This window comes from Lithobates pipiens, unplaced genomic scaffold, assembly GCF_037356315.1.
Source record: "Lithobates pipiens isolate NorthernLeopardFrog02 unplaced genomic scaffold, aLitPip1_a1.2 Scaffold_22, whole genome shotgun sequence".
Classification (NCBI taxonomy): domain Eukaryota; kingdom Metazoa; phylum Chordata; class Amphibia; order Anura; family Ranidae; genus Lithobates; species Lithobates pipiens.
The window spans coordinates 27,577,061-27,596,054 of record NW_027507784.1 but is presented as its reverse complement, the minus strand read 5'-3'; positions in this window follow the sequence as shown (position 1 = coordinate 27,596,054).

Below are 18,994 nucleotides of genomic sequence, written 5' to 3'. Positions count from 1 at the left end.
GTCTATGGATAGTGTAGGACCCACTAATCATGGGGTACTTTGGCGCTAAGTGGGCTTAAGCACCGTATAGCAATATGGTGTGACCAAGTCCCCATATTTCTTGATAATGTTTTTTGGAAATGTCTAGGTGTTTTAAAAAAAAAACCTTGCTGGAGGTAAATGTTAGTTTTGCATGTGTGCGCTGTAATATTTTTGTTCTGTTGTATGGTCTTATGGCAGCACCATCTTTATGCATTTTTTACGGTGTGCCCCCCAAATATCTTGTTTATCTTGATGGTCTCGAAGAGGTCGTCATCTCCAATGTCAGAGAGAGAGAGTCCAACTCCGAATCTCTCAACTCCTCCGCTGTGAGATAATTCCTCACAGTCCCACCCAACACAAAGGCCCCAGATCTCTCACCATCAGTGTTGGCAAACCTCTCTGTTACAACCTCCTTTCTCCGGTCAGGTTGAGGCGAGCTCCAGGAGTGTCCTCGACTGCGGCCGCAGGAGGACCTGGATCGCTTCCCCTTCTCCAAGGCAGGCATGGTTGTGACAGTCCTGGTGGACGATGCAGTGTCCATGACTTCCGGAGTAGTTCCTCCAACTATGGCAGTAGTAGTAGTAGTCACAGTAGTACTAATTGCATCTCTGTCCTGAGTGCTGACAGCAACTGGCATCACGCCTGTGGTAGGCCTCCCCAAAGGAGCATAGGTAGCAGACTCCTCCGTGACCACGCCCATGGCCCAGTCCACGCGGTATGCCCTTGGCGGCACAACAGGTTGCTCTACTGTGAACAGGTGCTCCCCATATCCAGTACAGCGAGCAAATGGCCGGGGGCTTGTGGCCAGTCCTGCACACCATCCCGAGGGCCTTAATGTGTATAAGAGGAAATGCGTTTGAGGTGCCAGGCGAATCCCCATGTCAGTTATCACAGTCCCTGGAAGTCTCACACTCGCAGAGATACCCAAAGCTGGCATTCTGGGTCACATGGCAGGTGATCTTTCCGGAACTACAAACATTTTCTTCAGCTTTGCTTCCGACACAACGCACAAGCTTCCTCCTCTCTCTCCCGCAACACTGTCACGCGGTGCTTCCTGCAGGGCAAAGAGAAAGGCAAGACTCCTCCCATTGGTTCCTCCGGTCACACAACTCGTGGGCTTTTTCCAACACTGCCCAGAGCTTGCGCGCCAACAGTGGATGTCAATCATTTTTGGTCACAAAATGGCGCAGTCCAAATATTTAACCCTCTACCCTATAGTAGCCATGTGTACAGTTCTTTCGTTGCGAGGGGTAACGGCAAATCCCGGACTCGAACCCCCACATTTAGCACTGACCCCCGAAGGAGCGGCTGGCTGATTTAATTGATCTTGGTCTAATTTGCAGCCGGTTCGCCAATACTATACGAGATTAGATTCGCCTGGGGTCTTTCAACTTAGTCTGCAGGCTCCTGCTGAGAAGCCAACCTTTGCGTGGCCTTCTCCCGAAGAGTCCTCCCCTGGATGCTTCTATAGTTGCTGGGCCTCACCACAAACCGAGACGGCACCAGACCACCTCAGAAACCCTCCTTCAGCCACTTTGCCTCGGGCCAGCCAGCCTCGAGACTTGGAGTCGGATTGATCCGCACCCCAGGAGGACCAGGACCAAACACCCAGAAAGCACTTCTGGACCGGAACCCCCGAAACATGTGAAGTCAGGACCCCTCCCAGAATGCACAGCAAGAGTGACACTCTCACTGGGCTGGTTCAGTAAGAGAACTGGCACTTAATGCACCCAACTGGACTGTGTTTTAGCACCTGCCAGAGATGACAGCGCCACCTATGATCAAGCAGAACATCATGCAATCCAGCCAGACTAGTAATGAGACCAAAATTTAGAGTAATTAAACCCAAAACCAAACTGCAGTTCCAGGAATATTAAATGCCAAAAACATATGGTGCATGCTCTTCAGGAGGTGGCGCTATACTCCATAGACCTCTATGGAGCATCGGATGTCATTGATGACATGTCCACTGACATTCAAACCGCTCTCATCCGAAAAAGTGTGACGGAGGAAAAAAAACTACTTTTCCATCCATCTGTGGATTGGATCGGGTGACGGAGGACTCTACGGTCCATCCTCATCCAATCCCTCATAGAGGAAAGTGGCGCTCTGACAGGTCCGTCCCTGCACAGTGGGCAGAGACAGACCTGTCATCTTCCTGCTCAGTGGGGTTCGACGGAGCGATCCCTGCTGAGCAAGCGCATGTCCACAGGGCGGATGTCTGCGGGGCAGATCATCACTGATCCGTCCCATGTGAAAGAGGCCTAAGCCTTCATGTACATGAGTTGTTTAAGCCCATTCAGACATGTGTCCTGTGCAGGGCTCTCTTGTGCATTGTGTGCATCCCTCTTCCAGTGTTCTATTCATTTCTATTGGGACCCAAACCTGCATGTTATATTAGAATACAGAGGCTGTGTGCATGCAACCTCATGTCCCATTAGAAATGAATGGGTGCTGGCACAGGGATGCACATAAGGCTCATGCATCCCAATGCTGATAAATGACAGCCCTGCATGAGAGCCACATGTCTGCACCTCATCTTAAAAGGTCCATAATGAAAAACTGAATCGGAAAGAACAGTTGTCTTCACAGCTAGAACTGTGATCTCATGACAGAAAGAAGGTTACCTGTTAGCTGAGCAGTAGGGATGAGCTCAGGCGTGTTCGCATACTCCACATGCAGAGCCCACCAGGAAGTGGGCGCAGCACTGCGCTAATCACAGGCAGTAAGACATTGTCCTGATCTCTGCAGCCGCACATCTGGGCAATGTCTCACTGCCTGTCATTAGCGCAGGGCTGTGCCAACTTCCTGGCGGGCTCTGCACGTGTTCCATGCGAACACGCCTGAGCTCATCCCTACTCAGCAGCACAGAGAGAGACACCACTCACTTATAGGACTGGAGAGGAAGGGAGGGGTCACAACACAGAGGAGGAGGCACCTCCACATTGTCCAGAGCAAGGAAGAAAAAAACAGGAGGCTAGGGGGCAGAGCACAGACATTGGGACACTGAGAGGGGAGGGAGAAGCCGCTGTCCAGGCAAGCAGAGGAGCAGGAAAGCTGTATCTGGAATAGTAGGAAAGCATTGATATGCTTTGCCAACCTCATGCGCCCAGCTCACTCCACTCTACTGTCACTCAGGGACTTGTACAGTGCACTGTGCAGTCAGGGGGCGGGTGCAGTGCTACAATCTAGAATTATTTTATATTCTAGTAGAATACACACAGGAACAAAGCCGATCTCTGTCTACTCTGTTCGATTCGGCACTCGGCACCACATTATGTGCCGGGTAAGGTTACACCCAGCAGACAGTGCCCTCGTCCTCTAACTAAATTATTCCACCCAGGGCTGCTGCCCAACCCGCCTACCCCTAGTACCAGCCCCGAATGTCGTAGTTGTACGTCGGTCCTTTTAAGCGGGATAGCAGGCACACTGCACTGCGGGGGTGCCGATGCTCGTGACCCGTGGTCACGATGACCGACAGCCACGAGCGATTGTGGGCACGAGAGGCAGAATAGGGACGTGTGTGTGTAAACACACAAACACCTGTTTTGTGAGCTGAGGAGAGAGAGATTGTGACCTCCTACAAGCTAGAAACCTTGATCTGTCATCTCCTATAGTTAATCCCATCCCCCACATCCCACACACTCATAGGGAACACAGTTAACCCCATTGATTGCCCCCTAGCGTTAACCCTTTCCCTGCCAGTGGCATTTATACTGTAATCAGTGCATTTTTATAGCACTGATCGCTGTATAATTGTCAATCAACCCAAAAATGTGTCAAAAGTGCCCGATGTGTCCACCATAATGTCGCAGTCTCGATAAAATTCACCGCCATTACTAGTAAATAACTTTATATAACTTTTGCGCAAACCAATCAATATACACAGTGCCGAATCTCAAAAAATGGCCTGGTCATTGAGCGGCCAAATCTTTCGGGGCTGAAGTGGTTAAGTATTACCTTAGGGAGATGCAGACTAGAATACTGCAATCACGGAGTAGCAAATGATATCACCTGTGATGCAGCACCTGATGTAAGAAGGGGCTCCACTGGGGACACCTGATGTAAGGGAGACACCGCTGGGGGACACCTGATGAAAGGGGGACACCACTGGGAGACACCTGATGTAAGGGGGACTCTCCCTGGAATGCCTGATGTAAGGAGGGACTCCACTGGGGACACCTGATGTAAGGGGGACTCTGCTGGGGGAACCTGATGAAAGGGGGACACCGGTGAGGGACACATGATGTAAGGGGAACACCGCTGGGAGACACATAATGTAAGGAGGACATCGCTGGTGGACACCTGAAGTAAGGAGGGACTCCACTGGGGACCCCTGATGTAATGGGGACTCAACTGGAGACACCTGATCTAAGGGAAACACTGCCGGGAGACACCTGATGTAAGGAGGACACCGCTGGGGGACACCTGAAGTAAGGAGGGGCTCCACTGGGGACACCTAATGTAAGGGGGACACCTGATGTAAGGAGGGACAACTAATGCAAGGGGGACTCCGCTGGGAATTCCTAGTGCAAAGAAGGACTCTACTAAGAATGCCTGATTTAAAGAGGGACACCGCTGTGGGACACCTGATGTAAGCTGGGGCTCCACTGGGGACACCTAATGTAAGGAGGGTCTCCACTGGGGACACCTGATGAAAGGGGGACACCACTGAGGGACACCTGATGTAAGGAGGGGCTCCACTGGGGAACACTTGATGTAAGGAGACTCTGCTGGGGGACACCTGATGTAAGGGGGACACCTGATGTAAGGAGGGGCTCCACTAGAGTTACCTGATGAAGGGCACACACCATTGAGGGCCACCTGATGTAAGGGGAACACTGCTGGGAGACACCTGATGTAAGAGGGCACCATTGGGGTACACAAGATGTAAGAGGAACACCGATGGGAGACATATGATGTAAGGGGGACACCGCTGGGAGACACCTGATGAAAAGAGGGGCTCCAGTGAGGGACACCTGATTTAAGGAGTGGCTCCACTGGGGGCCACCTGATGTAAGAGGAATCTGCTGGGGGACACCTGATGTTAGGGGGATACCTGATGTAAGGAGGGGCTCCACTGGAGTTACCTGATGAAGGGGGGCGCACCACAGAGGGACACCTGATGTAAGGGGAACACCGTTGGGAGACACCTGATGTAAGGGGGACATTGCTGGGGGACACCTGATGTAAGGGGGACTCTGCTGGGAATGCCTGGTGTAAAGAGGGACTCTACTGAGAATGCCTGATGTATGGAGGGATTCTGCTAGGAATTAAATAGCAAAATATACCGCGCTGTCTACACAATAGCAGCCAGCACAAAAGTGTAAAATAAACAGAAATATATAAGGAAAATGTGCAGCGCTAAACAAATAATGATTAATATCAAAAATAAGATTGACATAAGAAAAAATACAATATAAATAGTGAAATGTGTTCAGAAATTAGTGTCCAAGGTGTAAACAAAAAAAGGGGACACAGACAAGTCCCAAACATATTCCAAAAGGGTCAAGTTCAAAACATAAATGGGTAACAGTCACAGAAATCCTGAGTGAACATCCAAAATGTGACAGAGGTAACATAGAAGATGTGCCGCCAAAAGCACCAGTCGCTTACCAGAAAAGATAGACTCATACAGGTGTACACCTGATGGGTCAAACAGGCTTTACAGGATGACCAGGGAATTCAGGCTCACCATGTGGATACAGTCTTCAGGCAAACACTCCAAAACGATGGGTAAGGCTCGGTTCACACAGGGGTGACACGACTTCAGGACGACTTTGTGAGGCAACTTGGAGACGACTTGAACACGACTTTTAGACACGACCTGGGGCGACTTACAAGTCGCCCCAAGCCAGGCGACTTTTGCCGTGGCCAATCAGAGAATGAGGGAACTCCACACCAAATTTATTTTAAAAATTTGGCGTGGGTTCCCCCTCCGAGAGCATACCAGGCCCTTAGGTCTGGTATGGATTCCAAGGGGAACCCCCTACGCCGAAAAAAAGGCGTGGCCCCCCCCGATCCATACCAGACCCTTATCCGAGCATGCTACCCGGCCGGCCAGGAAAGGGGGTGGGGATGAACGGGTGCCCCCCCTCCTGAGCCGTACCAGGCCGCGTGCCCTCAACATGGGGGGGTGCCTTGGGGGAGGGGGGGGGTGTGCGGCCCCCCAACCCCAAAGCACCTTGTCCCCATGTTGATGAGGACAAGGGCCTCTTCCCGACAACCCTGGCCGTTGGTTGTCGGGGTCTGCGGGCGGGGGGCTTATCGGAATCCAGGAGCCCCCTTTAATAAGAGGGCCCCCGGATACCGGCCCCCCATCCTATGTGAATGAGTATGGGGTACAATGTACCCCTACCCATTCACCTGTAAAATAAAGTACAAAAAAAAACACAACACACAAGATAAAATAGTTTATTGCACAGCTCCGGGGGTCTTCCGTCTTCGGGGGTCTTCTCGCCGGACTCCTCCGCTATCTTCTTCTAGCTCTTTTACTAGCGGAGGAGCCCGGCTTTCTTCCTCGCCGCCGCCCTCTTCTTCTGACTTTGGGGGTCTTGTCCCCCTCTTCAGTTCTTCTGCCGGGCCACCGCGCCTTCTTATAGCTCTTTTACAGGCGGTGGCCCGGTCTTCTGTCGCCGTCGCCACCGCCTTCCGTTCTTCTTCTTCTTCTTCTCCTGGGGATGTTGACTCGATGTTCTCTCCGGCCGCAATGCCAGGGGCGTGCTGTGCGGCGACTTATATAGGGACAATGGGCGGGGTCATCGGTTGATGTCACATGGGTTGATGTCACATGGGTTGATGTCACATGGCGACAGTCCCAGCATCCTCCGGGACTGTGACATCGTAAGGGGGCGGAGTCACCATGTGACATCAACCCATGTGACATCAACCGATGCCCCCGCCCCTTGTCCCTATATAAGTCGCCGCGCAGCGCGCCCCTGGCATTGCGGCCGGAGAGAACGTCGAGTCAACATCTCCAGGAGAAGAAGAAGAACGGAAGGCGGCGGCGACAGAAAACCGGGCCACCGCCTGTAAAAGAGCTATAAGAAGGCGCGGTGGCCCGGAAGAAGAACCGAAGAGGGGGACAAGACCCCCGAAGTCGGAAGAAGAGGGCGGCGGCGAGGAAGAAAGCCGGGCTCCTCCGCTATTTTATCTTGTGTGTTGTGTTTTTTTTGTACTTTATTTTACAGGTGAATGGGTAGGGGTACATTGTACCCCATACTCATTCACATAGGGTGGGGGGCCGGTATCGGGGGCCCCCTTATTAAAGGAGGCTCCCGGATTCTGATAAGCCCCCCGCCCGCAGACCCCGACAACCAACGGCCAGGGTTGTCGGGAAGAGGCCCTTGTCCTCATCAACATGGGGACAAGGCGCTTTGGGGTGGGGGGGGCGCACGCCCCCCTCCCCCAAGGCACCCCCCATGTTTAGGGCACGCAGCCTGGTACGGCTCAGGTGGGGGGTCGCCCGCTCGTCCCCACCCCCTTTCCTGGCCGGCCGGGTAGCGTGCTTGGATAAGGGTCTGGTATGGATCTGGGGGGACCCCCACGCCGTTTTTTCGGCGTAGGGGGTTCCCCTTGGAATCCATACCAGACCTAAGGGCCTGGTATGCTCTCAGAGGGGGAACCCACGCCAAATTTTTAAAATAAATTCGGCGTGGAGTTCCCCCTTCAGAGCTAATAATTCTGTCAAAGTCGCCTCCGTATATACAGAGATCCGACTTGAAGGCGACCTCCATTGAAATCAGTGGGTACAAGTCGCCTACAAGTCGGATTCAAGTAGTACAGGAACTTCTTTTGAAGTCGGAGCGACTTCAGTAGCGTGCATTAAGACGGCTCTCATTCACTTACATTGATTTTTAAATGTTGTCCGACCTGAGGCAACTAGGGGTGACCTGAAGTCGGATCGGAGTCGCCCCTGTGTGAACCGAGCCTCAAGCAGGTAAAGCAAATGGGTAAATAAGCCCAACCATAACGAGAAAAGAGAGGAAGAACGGGGCATATAGCATAATTCCGTAAGGAATATTTATTGTTGTAAACATAAGAGTTGCACTTACATTTTCCAGAGTAAAAACAAGCGCTTCAAAATAGACAGTAACACCGGGGGATCAGCGTAATAATCCGACGCGTTTCACCTAAATAGGCCCATCATATGCAGCCATTTGTGCCAATCAAATGCAGCCACTTATGCCAATCATGTGCAACCACTTGTGCCCATCATGTGCAACCACTTGTGCCCATCATGTGCAACCACTTGTGCCCATCATGTGCAACCACTTGTGCCCATCATGTGCAACCACTTGTGCCCATCATGTGCAACCACTTGTGCCCATCATGTGCAACCACTTGTGCCCATCATGTGCAGCCACTTGTGCCCATCATATGCAGCCACTTGTGCCCATCATATGCAGCCACTTGTGCCCATCATATGCAGCTACTTGTGCATTTGTTGGGCACAAGTGGCTGCATTTAATTGGCACAAGTGACTGCATATGATGGGCACAAGTGGCTGCATATGATGGGGCACAAGTGGCTGCATATGATGGGGCACAAGTGGCTGCATATGATGGGGCACAAGTGGCTGCATATGATGGGGCACAAGTGGCTACATATGATGGGGCACAAGTGGCTGCATTTGATGGGCATAATGAGTGCATTTGAAGGGCACAATGGCTGCATTTGAAGGGCACAATGGCTGCATTTGAAGGGCACAATGGCTGCATTTGATGGGCACAGTGAGGCTGCAATTGATGGGGGGTTCAGTATTTTTCAGTTTGTTCCCCCCCACCAAAATTTTTGAGCACTAGCTGCCACTGCCTCTTATGCCACCTACACACGATCAGACTATCCGGTGGACCAGAGTCCGCTGGACAATCCGCCCGTGTGTGGGCTCTGGCTGACTTTTTCTTTTTTCCAAAAGTTTGCTGGACTCGGCAGTCCGGAGGACAATCCGCCCACCTGTCTGCTAGTCCGCCGGACTTTTGAAATGAACGGACTTGCCCACACACGGAGAACAGTCTGTTCATTTTGAACGCGGCTCCAGGTAGAAGGGACTAGCGAAGGAAGTCAATGTCGCCACCTCCATCGGCGAGATTGACATATCGCGAGCCCTGTCACCTGTTATGGACTTAAAGGGGAAGCCCTACGCCGAAAAAACAGCGTGGGGGTCCCCCCAAAGTCCATTGCAGACCCTTATCCGAGCATGCAGCCCAGCCGGTCAGGAAAGAGGGTGGGGACGTCACGACGATGTCTCCGGCCATAATGCTAGGGACGCGTTGTGCGGCGACTTATATAGGGACAAGGGGCGGGGACACCGGTGATGTCACATGGTGACCCCACCCCCTTATGATGTCACAGAGGACTTCTCGCCGGACTCCTCCGCTATCTTCTGCTAGCTCTTTTACTAGCGGAGGAGCCCGGCTTTCTTCTTAGTCGTCGCCGCCGTTCGGGGGTCTTCTTCCGACTTCGGGGTCATGTCCCGCTCTTTGGGGGTCTTGTCCCCTCTTCGGTTCTTTTTGCCGGGCCTTCGCTTTCTTCTTCCAGCTCTTTTACTGGCGTTGGCCCGGTCTCTTGTTGCTGTCGCCGCCGCCTTCTTGCCTTCTTTTCTTCTTCTTCTTTTCTTCTTCCTTGCGATGTTGACACAACGCTGTCTCCGGCCGTAATGCTGAGGAGGCATTGTGCAGTGACTTATATAGGGACAAGGGCCGGGGTCACCGGATGATGTCACATGGTGACTTCCTTCGCTAGTCCCGTCTACCTGGAGCCGCGTTCAAAATGAACGGACTTTTCTCCGTGTGTGGGCAAGTCTGTTTATTTCAAAAGTGTGTGTGTGGGCAGGAAAATCATTTGGAAAATCTGGCGGACCTCCGCTGCAAAGTCTCCGCTGAAAACAAAAATGTATGATGCATGCATATTCTTAGCCCCCAAGTGCATAACTTTACATTTATCAACATTAAACCTCATTTCCCCATACAGTTGCCCAATTAGACTTTTGGAGGCATCCTGTAAGGACATTATTCCACTGCATAGCTTGGTGTCATCTGCAAAGACAGAAATTGTACTTTTAATCCCAAAATCTGTATAATTTATAAATAGGTTAAAGTGGATGTAAACCCTCAGGCCGCGTACACACGGGCGGACTGTTCGCCCAACTTTGTCCGCTGAACAGTGTTTCAGCGGACAGTCCGCTCGTGTGTGGGCTTCAGCGGACAGTTTCAGCGGACTGTTTGACGAACAAAGTCTTACGGAATTTCCGTAAAACTGTTCGCTGAAACTTGGTTTCAGCGGACAGTCCGCCCGTGTGTGTGGCAGTCCGCTGTACTTTCGAAATGAGCGAACTGTTCCCGCCCGGAGAAAAGTCTGCTCATTTCGAGCGCGTCTCCAGGTAGGCGGGGCCCGCGACGGAGACGTCGCGGGCTCCGCCGCCTGGAATGGACTTAAAGGGGAACCCCAACGCCGAAAAAAAATCGGCGTGGGTGTCCCCCCAAAGTCCACAACAGACCCTTGTCCGAGCACGCTACCCGGCCGGCCAGGAAAGGGGGGCGAGCGAGCGCGCCCCCCCTCCTGAGCCGTACCAGGCCGCGTGCCCTCAACATGGAGGGTGCCTTGGGGAAGGGGGGGGCTGCGCGGCCCCCCCACCCCAAAGCACCTTGTCCCCATGTTGATGAGGACAAGGGCCTCTTCCCGACAACCCTGGCCGTTGGTTGTCGGGGTCTGCGGGCGGGGGGCTTATCGGAATCCGGGAGCCCCCTTTAATAAGGGGGCCCCCGGATACCGGCCCCCCACCCTATGTGAATGAGTATGGGGTACAATGTACCCCTACCCATTCACCTGTAAAATAAAAGTACCCAAAAAAAAACACAACACACGAGATAAAATATTTTATTGCACAGCTCCGGGGGTCTTCCGTCTTCGGGGTCTTCTCGCCGGACTCCTCCGCTATCTTCTTGTAGCTCTTTTGCTAGCGGAGGAGTCCGGCTTTCTTCCTCCCCGCCGCCGGCCTCTTCTCCCGTCTTTGGGGGTCTTGTCCCCCTCTTCGGTTCTTCTGCCGGGCCACCGCGCCTTCTTATAGCTCTTTTAGAGGCGGTGGCCCGGTCTTCTGTCGCCGCCTTCCGTTCTTCTGCCGGGCCACCGCGCCTTCTTATAGCTCTTTTAGAGGCGGTGGCCCGGTCTTCTGTCGCCGCTGTCGCCGTCGGCGTCTTCCGTTCTTCTTCTTCTTCTTCTTCTTCTTCTCCAGGAGATGTTGACACGACGCTCTCTCCGGCCGGAATGCCAGAGCCGCGCTGCGCGGCCACTTATATAGTGACAATTGGGCGGTGTCACATGGTATATGTCACATGGGTTGGTCACATGGTGACCCCGCCCCCTTACGATGTCATAGTCCCCATGTGACATCAACCCATGTGACCAACCCATGTGACATATACCATGTGACACCGCCCCATTGTCACTATATAAGTGGACGCGCAGCGCGGCTCTGGCATTCCGGCCGGAGAGAGCGTCGTGTCAACATCTCCTGGAGAAGAAGAAGAAGAAGAAGAAGAACGGAAGACGGCGACGGCGACAGAAGACCGGGCCACCGCCTCTAAAAGAGCTATAAGAAGGCGCGTTGGCCCGGCAGAAGAACGGAAGGCGGCGACAGAAGACCGGGCCACCGCCTCTAAAAGAGCTATAAGAAGGCGCGGGGGCCCGGCAGAAGAACCGAAGAGGGGGGACAAGACCCCTGAAGACGGGAGAAGAGGCCGGCGGCGGGGAGGAAGAAAGCCGGACTCCTCCGCTAGCAAAAGAGCTACAAGAAGATAGCGGAAGAGTCCGGCGAGAAGACCCCGAAGACGGAAGACCCCCGGAGCTGTGCAATACAATATTTTATCTCGTGTGTTGTGTTTTTTTTTTTGGGTACTTTTATTTTACAGGTGAATGGGTAGGGGTACATTGTACCCCATACTCATTCACATAGGGTGGGGGGCCGGTATCCGGGGGCCCCCTTATTAAAGGGGGCTCCCGGATTCCGATAAGCCCCCCACCCGCAGACCCCGACAACCAACGGCCAGGGTTGTCGGGAAGAGGCCCTTGTCCTCATCAACATAGGGACAAGGTGCTTTGGAGTGGGGGGGCCGCGCGGCCCCCCCTTCCCCAAGGCACCCCCCATGTTGAGGGCACGCGGCCTGGTACGGCTCAGGAGGGGGGGCGCGCTCGCTCGCCCCCCTTTCCTGGCCGGCCGGGTAGCGTGCTCGGACAAGGGTCTGTTGTGGACTTTGGGGGACCCCCACGCCGATTTTTTTTCGGCGTTGGGGTTCCCCTTTAAGTCCATTCCAGGCGGCGGAGCCCGCGACGTCTCCGTCGCGGGCCCCGCCTACCTTAACACGCGCTCGAAATGAGCGGACTGTCCGCCGCGTGTGTGGGCGAGTCCGTTCATTTCAAAAGTTGCGCGGACTTAGTACGACGAACTTAGTCCGCTCAAATAGTGCCGTGTGTGGGCAAGTTCGTTCAGTCAAAAGTTTGAGCGGACTGTCTGACGAACTTAGTTTCGGCAGACAGTCCGCCCGTGTGTACGCCGCCTCAGAGTCAACTTAATCTTAGCAGATAATAGAGGACACACGCAGCTAATCGCTGCCTGCGATTGCACAGTATGCTCTTTCATTAATGGCATGTAAATTGTGCCTTTTCTGTATTTCCTGCATGTCAGGAAATTACTGTGAGTGAGATTCCCCTCTGAACAGCACAGAGGAGAAGTCTTGCGATGCTGCAATGAATCTCGTCTTCCTGATACTCACCCATGTGACTGAATAAGACTCATTAATTTCTGTTTATCTTGGTTGCCGCAAGTAACGGCAATCGAGAACGAGGCTTGGTTAGGGCGCTACGACGCATGCACGAGATTTTCTAAGGGAAACATAGTAAGGGCGGAAGTGACGTAGGGAAATGATTCAACAAACAGACCTTGGGGCAATTTCAATTGATTATCACTTTTAATGAGCGAATGAATGTTATAATTGAAAAAAAAAAAAAAAAAGAAAAATTGGCCAGGGTTTACGTCCTCTTTAAAAAGTAAGAGTCTCAACACTGAACTGTTGGGGTACACCACTAATAACCTTAGACCATTCAGAGTAAGAAGCATTAACCAATATTCTCTGAGTATCTATCCATTTACAAACTGAATTTTTTAAGCCTGTTAGACTTTAACATTAGAAAAAGAAAAATTATAAGCTGCGCTAAATTCCACATACACCAAAATATGTGTAAATAAATAAAATGACAATAAATTATGGGCTTTAACCAGCCTCTAACCATTAATTGATGGAGACCCATTCATAGGTGATAAGTGCATATAAATGCTGCAATCCTAGACCATAAATACTGCTTGCCCCTTACCATATGGGACCAAGCCGCACACCCCTATGTAAAATAGTAAAAACTCTAGAAACACCCAGTGTATAAATTAGCAAATCTATATGCAAATGTCAAAACAGTCCTTATATAATAAATCAAATGTGAATAAAGTCCTCCACAGATGAACCGTGCTCGATCCACCACCGTATAACACGGTTGAACAGTGCTTGATCCACCACCGAATAATTAAATTTGCCGCTTACCGAAAATTCATGACCCCCCCACTACAGAGGGTCACAGAAGGCATGTAAATATATAGTTGTCTCCCACTCCAAAGAAGTCCTGGATGCTCTCCTTACACCACCACTTCAGTATGAGGATTGTAGAAAATACTTCCAAGAAATCCTTCCCATAAATTTAAAGGGGCTCAGGGTAGATGCACCTCTCCCCGGTGACGCTCGGCTCAGCTCGGTCACGTCTAGTCAGTCAGGCACAAAGGGGGCGATCGGACCGTGTTGTCAGATAATCCGACCGTGTGTGGGCTCCATCCACCTGTTTCCATCGGAATATCCGACGGACAAAGTTTTCCAGCTTGGCTATAAAACTTTACGACAACATGATCCGATCGGACCTTGTCCGATCATGTGTAGAGAATTCCGATTGGACAAAGTGCCACGCATGCTCTGATCAAATTTCTAGACCAAAGCTATTAGCTATTAGCCTGAACGTAGTCCCGTCGTAAGGAAATTACGTCATCGTTCTGAAAGATCTATACTAAATTCAAAGCATTTATATGTTTGCTTACCTCCTTATAAAAAGGAAATCTGATTTGATTGTCAATTTTGGGATTTCTAGAATGCATGCTGTCTATTGCGTAAAATATTGTTTTCTTGAAAAAACTCTGCTTTGTGGTCTTTCATAAAACTCTCATGTATCTTCCCAACTAGAAGTTATATTAATGGTTTGGTTGCCCTTCTTTGCACTTTCTCCAGTTCCCCGATATCCTTTTTCGTGAACTGGTGCTCAAAATATTTTACAGGTCTTACTAATGCTTTGTATTTCAGCAGATTATTTCTCTCTTTGGAGTCTATTGGGTTGATTAACTTAAATCAAATATATTGTTTATTTGCAAGGGAATTTTTCCCTTAGTTTAGTGTATGAGGTGGTGAAGGTTACCCAATCACATGCATGGAAAAAAAAACCTGTATTTTTTGCTTGCACATGATTAGATAATGGAAGTCATCAAATCTTTACCTCATTCACAAAATGAGGAAAGAAAATGAGCAGCCACCTTGTCTTTAGTAAATTATGTACCTCTTTTAATACTAAAGGTGTTTGACTAACTGATTAAAAGAGGAAGAGGTTCAGGTCCACATCCCCAATACAATATGTAAAAACAAATTTCCTCAAAAATGGGACTTTGAAGGACTATGAACACTCAGAAAAAGATTATATGTAAAACAGTACAAAAATACTAAAAAGTGTTTTGCTTGCTTTGGAAACTGTATCTTGGCATTGAATGCTATTATTAATTCTATAATCTACTAAAAAACCCAGATCTTTCTCCACTATGGATCCCCCCCAGTTGTACTCCTCTTAGTAGTAGCAGCATTGTGGGCGCATGGGCGCCACCCCCCCCCCGACGTCTTCGCTGCCCTCCCTATTCATGTGCCCGACCCTTTTCAGGATGCTGGACACATGAAATACTATGGCGGGGATAAGCGGGGGGTGTGGATTTTGAACCATGTGATTAGAGCCAGAGGCTCTAATAGGCTTCAAAATAGACGTCCCGATCCCATCCTGTTGTGTGGCATAGCAAATAAATTTTCTCTATTTTCACACTAACGTTCCTCCCTGCCAATCGGTGAGACCTGTCTCCCGATTGGCCAAAGCATTAGGCGATCCTATTGGATGCCTAACTCTTTGGTGGAAGAGGAGACAAGGCGGAGGAAGCCTGAGGAACTGAGCGTACACAGGAGCCACAGCCGCAGCTTCCCGCCGAGGAGAGCCGCCGAGGAAAAGAGCCGACGAGGAAGAGAGCCGCCGAGGAAGAGAGCCGCAGAGGAAGAGGAGAGCCCCGTCACTCCAGGAGAGGAGCAGAGCCCCACCACACGAGCGGTAAGTGCCTGGACTGGACTGGCCGGGGGGGGGGGGGGGGGGTTAGTGAAGTGACAACCAAACCTGGCTGCATTTGATGGGCACAAGTATCTGCATTTGACGGGCACACGTATCTGCATTTGACGGGCACACGTGGCTGCATTTGACGGGCACACGTGGCTGCATTTGACGGGCCCAATTGGCTGCATATAATGGGCACAAGTGGCTATCAAATGCAGCCACTTGTGCCCATCATATGCAGCCACTTGTGCTCATCAAAAGTAGCCAGGCTCAGCAGTCACTTCACTAACACCCCCCCCGCGCGCGCGCGCGTGGCCAGTCCCGTGGTACTTACTGCTCCTGTGGTGGGGCTCTCCTCCTCAGTGGCTCTCCTCCTCGGCAGGAAGCTGCGACTGTGGCTCCTGTGTCCCGATTGGCCAAAGCATTAGGATTGCCTAATGCTTTGGCCAATCGGGAGACAGGTATCATTGACCTGCCTGTTGATTGGCAGGGAGGAACGTTAGTTTGAAAATAAAGAAAATGTATTCGCTATGCCACACAACAGGGTGGGATCGGGACACCTATTTTGAAGCCTATTAGAGCCAGGTCAGGAGAACTCGCAATCTCCCGGAGGCCCGCAATTGCCTTGTACACAAGCAGAACAAGAAAATGCCTGTGTAAACAAGACATTTCCTCATTCTGACAGGTGACATGACAGGGATCTACTGCTCCCAGTGGTCAGGAACAGCGATCTCTGTCATGTACCAGTAAGACATACCTCCCCACAGTTAGAAACACTCATAGGGAACACAGTTAACCCCTTGATCGCCCCCTAGTGTTAACCCCTTCCCTGTCAGTGAGATTTATACAACGATCAGTGCCTTTTTTTTTTTTTAGCTCTGATCGTTGTATAAATATCACTGGTCCCAAAAGTGTAAAAAGTGTACGATCTGTCTGCCACAATGTTGCAGTCTCGCTTAAAAAAAATCACAGATCATCGCCATTATTAGTAAAAAAAAAAAAAAAAAAAAAAGACACAAATCTATTCCCTATTTTGTAAATGCTATCATTTTTGCGCAAACCAATCAATATGCGCGTATTGCGTTTTTTACCAAAAATATATATAAGTATATCGGCCTAAACTTATGAAGAAATGTGTTTTTAAAAAATAAATGCGGGATATTTACTATAGCAAAAAGTAAAAAATATATATTTTTTTTAATTTTCGCTCTTTTTTTTGTTTATAGTGCAAAAAATTAAAACTGCAGAGGTGATCACATACCACCAAAAGAAATCTATTTGTGGGAAAAAAAGGATGTAAATTGTGTTTGGGTACAGCGTCGCACGACCACGCAATTGTCAGATGAAGCAATGCGGTACTGAATTGCAAAAAATGGCCTGGTCATTGAGCAGCCAAATCATGTTCATAAGCCATTGGAGGCAGGGCATTTACTTTATTAGGGATGGGGAATTCATTTAATATGGGTGTCGTTCTACAAGAAGTGTCCCATTAACATATTTATGTGTTGAGGAAAGCTTTCCTTGTCTCTAAGGCTCCTTTCACACGGGCTGTTTGATCAGGTCCACCCGTCAGTTTTTCAGGCGGACGCGATTGGCGCTCCATTCAACTTTATGGAGCGGCGGATGTCAGTGGTGACATGTCCGCATAGCTCACAAATTTCCCTGATTTCGAGGGACTGTCCCTGATTTGGAGCAATGTTCCTCTGTCCCTCTTTCCTCCTGATTTTGGTCTGATCCATATAGTTGTATATACAATGCACTATTTATCTATCAAAAAGTGTTTCCCAGTGCTAAACCTTTCATCCGATTTCTAAATTGCTGCATTTGTAAATTCCAAAAGCCAATATAAAGGAATAGTAGTGGTAGAAAAAGCACTTGTGGATTTAACTAATCTTGTTTTTTTGTACAAGTCTCCTTTAAGGGGCGTGGCTAGGAGTGTGTCCTATGCCTACATACTTTTGCTGATAGATGTCCCTCATTCCCATCTCAAAAAGTTGGGAGGTGTGATGTCCGTTGACATCCGCTGGTATCTGATCCAATCCCGTCCTTGAAATCCAGATGCATGGAGACCCTATTTTCCATCTGTCTGGAGGATCGGATTGGATGAAAAACGGACAGGCAGTCTATTTTGATCCAATCTCCCCATAGACAAGTCCGTCTCTGCACAGTGAACAGAGAAGGACCTGTCATCCGCTTGCTCAGTGGGGATCAGCAGATCGATTCCCCCACTGAGCAAAGCGGAGTCCGTCGGGTGGATCCGCCCCATGTGAAAGAGCCCTAAAGTTTACTGTTTAACTTTTATGATATGTGGTGAATAGTGGGGAGAGATGATGCTGTAGGGACCCAGGATACCCAATGAGAGATTTGGAGTACATTGCCTGAATGCCCAGGGCTAGTGATGATACTGTATGTATCTATTATTGTCACTAGGACATTAGGATGCTATTTGATATATTGTCATAATTAGAGATGGCCTTGCGGTTCGCCCGGCGGTCGGTTCGCGGCAAATTTTGCTCGTTCGCAATTCGCCAAACTGACATACTTCTGGCGCTGTTCGTGGGGGAAATATGCATTTACATTGTGAAGAACTCTGACCCATGACACATCCATCATGGGGTACAGGACAGCCAATTGAGACATTTCAGCACATGGACATACCGCCTACCTTATAAATAGACCTGATCTGGCGGCCATTTTACATTCTGTCTTTTGTCAGTGTAGGGAAAGGACGCTGTGTGGAGCAGGGACAGTCAGTCTAATCACTAGCTATTACTATTAGGTCCACAAAAGTCCTTTTAAGGACTGGTATAGGTGTACAGTATATAGGGTTGTAATACACTTATAATATACTTTCTTTCAAATATAGAAAGTATATTATGGTGCACTGCTGTGCTGCTGAGCTGAGTGCTGACCGATTCTGCAGCTGTCTTTTATCAGTGTAGGGAGGGGCAGTTTGGTCTTTGGAGCAGGGACAGTCTGCAATTCACAAGCTACTAGGTCCACAAAGGTCCTTTCAAGGACCGGTGTAGGTGTACAGTATATAGGGTTGTAATACACGTATAATATACTTTCTTTCAAATATAGAAAGCATATTATAGTGCACTGCATGCAGTGCTGCTGACTGATTCTGCAGCTGTCGTTTCTCAGTGTAGGGACAGTTTGGTTTTTGGAGCAGGGACAGTCTGCAATTCACTACTTACTAGCTAGCTACTATTAGGTCCACAAAGGTCCTTATAAGGACTGGTATAGGTGTACTATTTGGTGTGCAGTATATAGGGGTGTAATACACATATAAAATACTTTCAAATATAGAAAGCATAGTATAGTGCATTTCCACTGTGCAGCATTGTGACTGCTGAGCGGTTTGGCAGCGATACTACAAAGAGTGACAAACGCAATAAAAAAAAAAAAATTATTATAACTGGTGTGATAGACCAGTGGCCCCCAAAAACAACAGATTGAAGCGGGGTGTTATATACCTTCTTCCACCCTCTTCTTCACTCTCTGCTATGTGCACCCCCAAAGACAC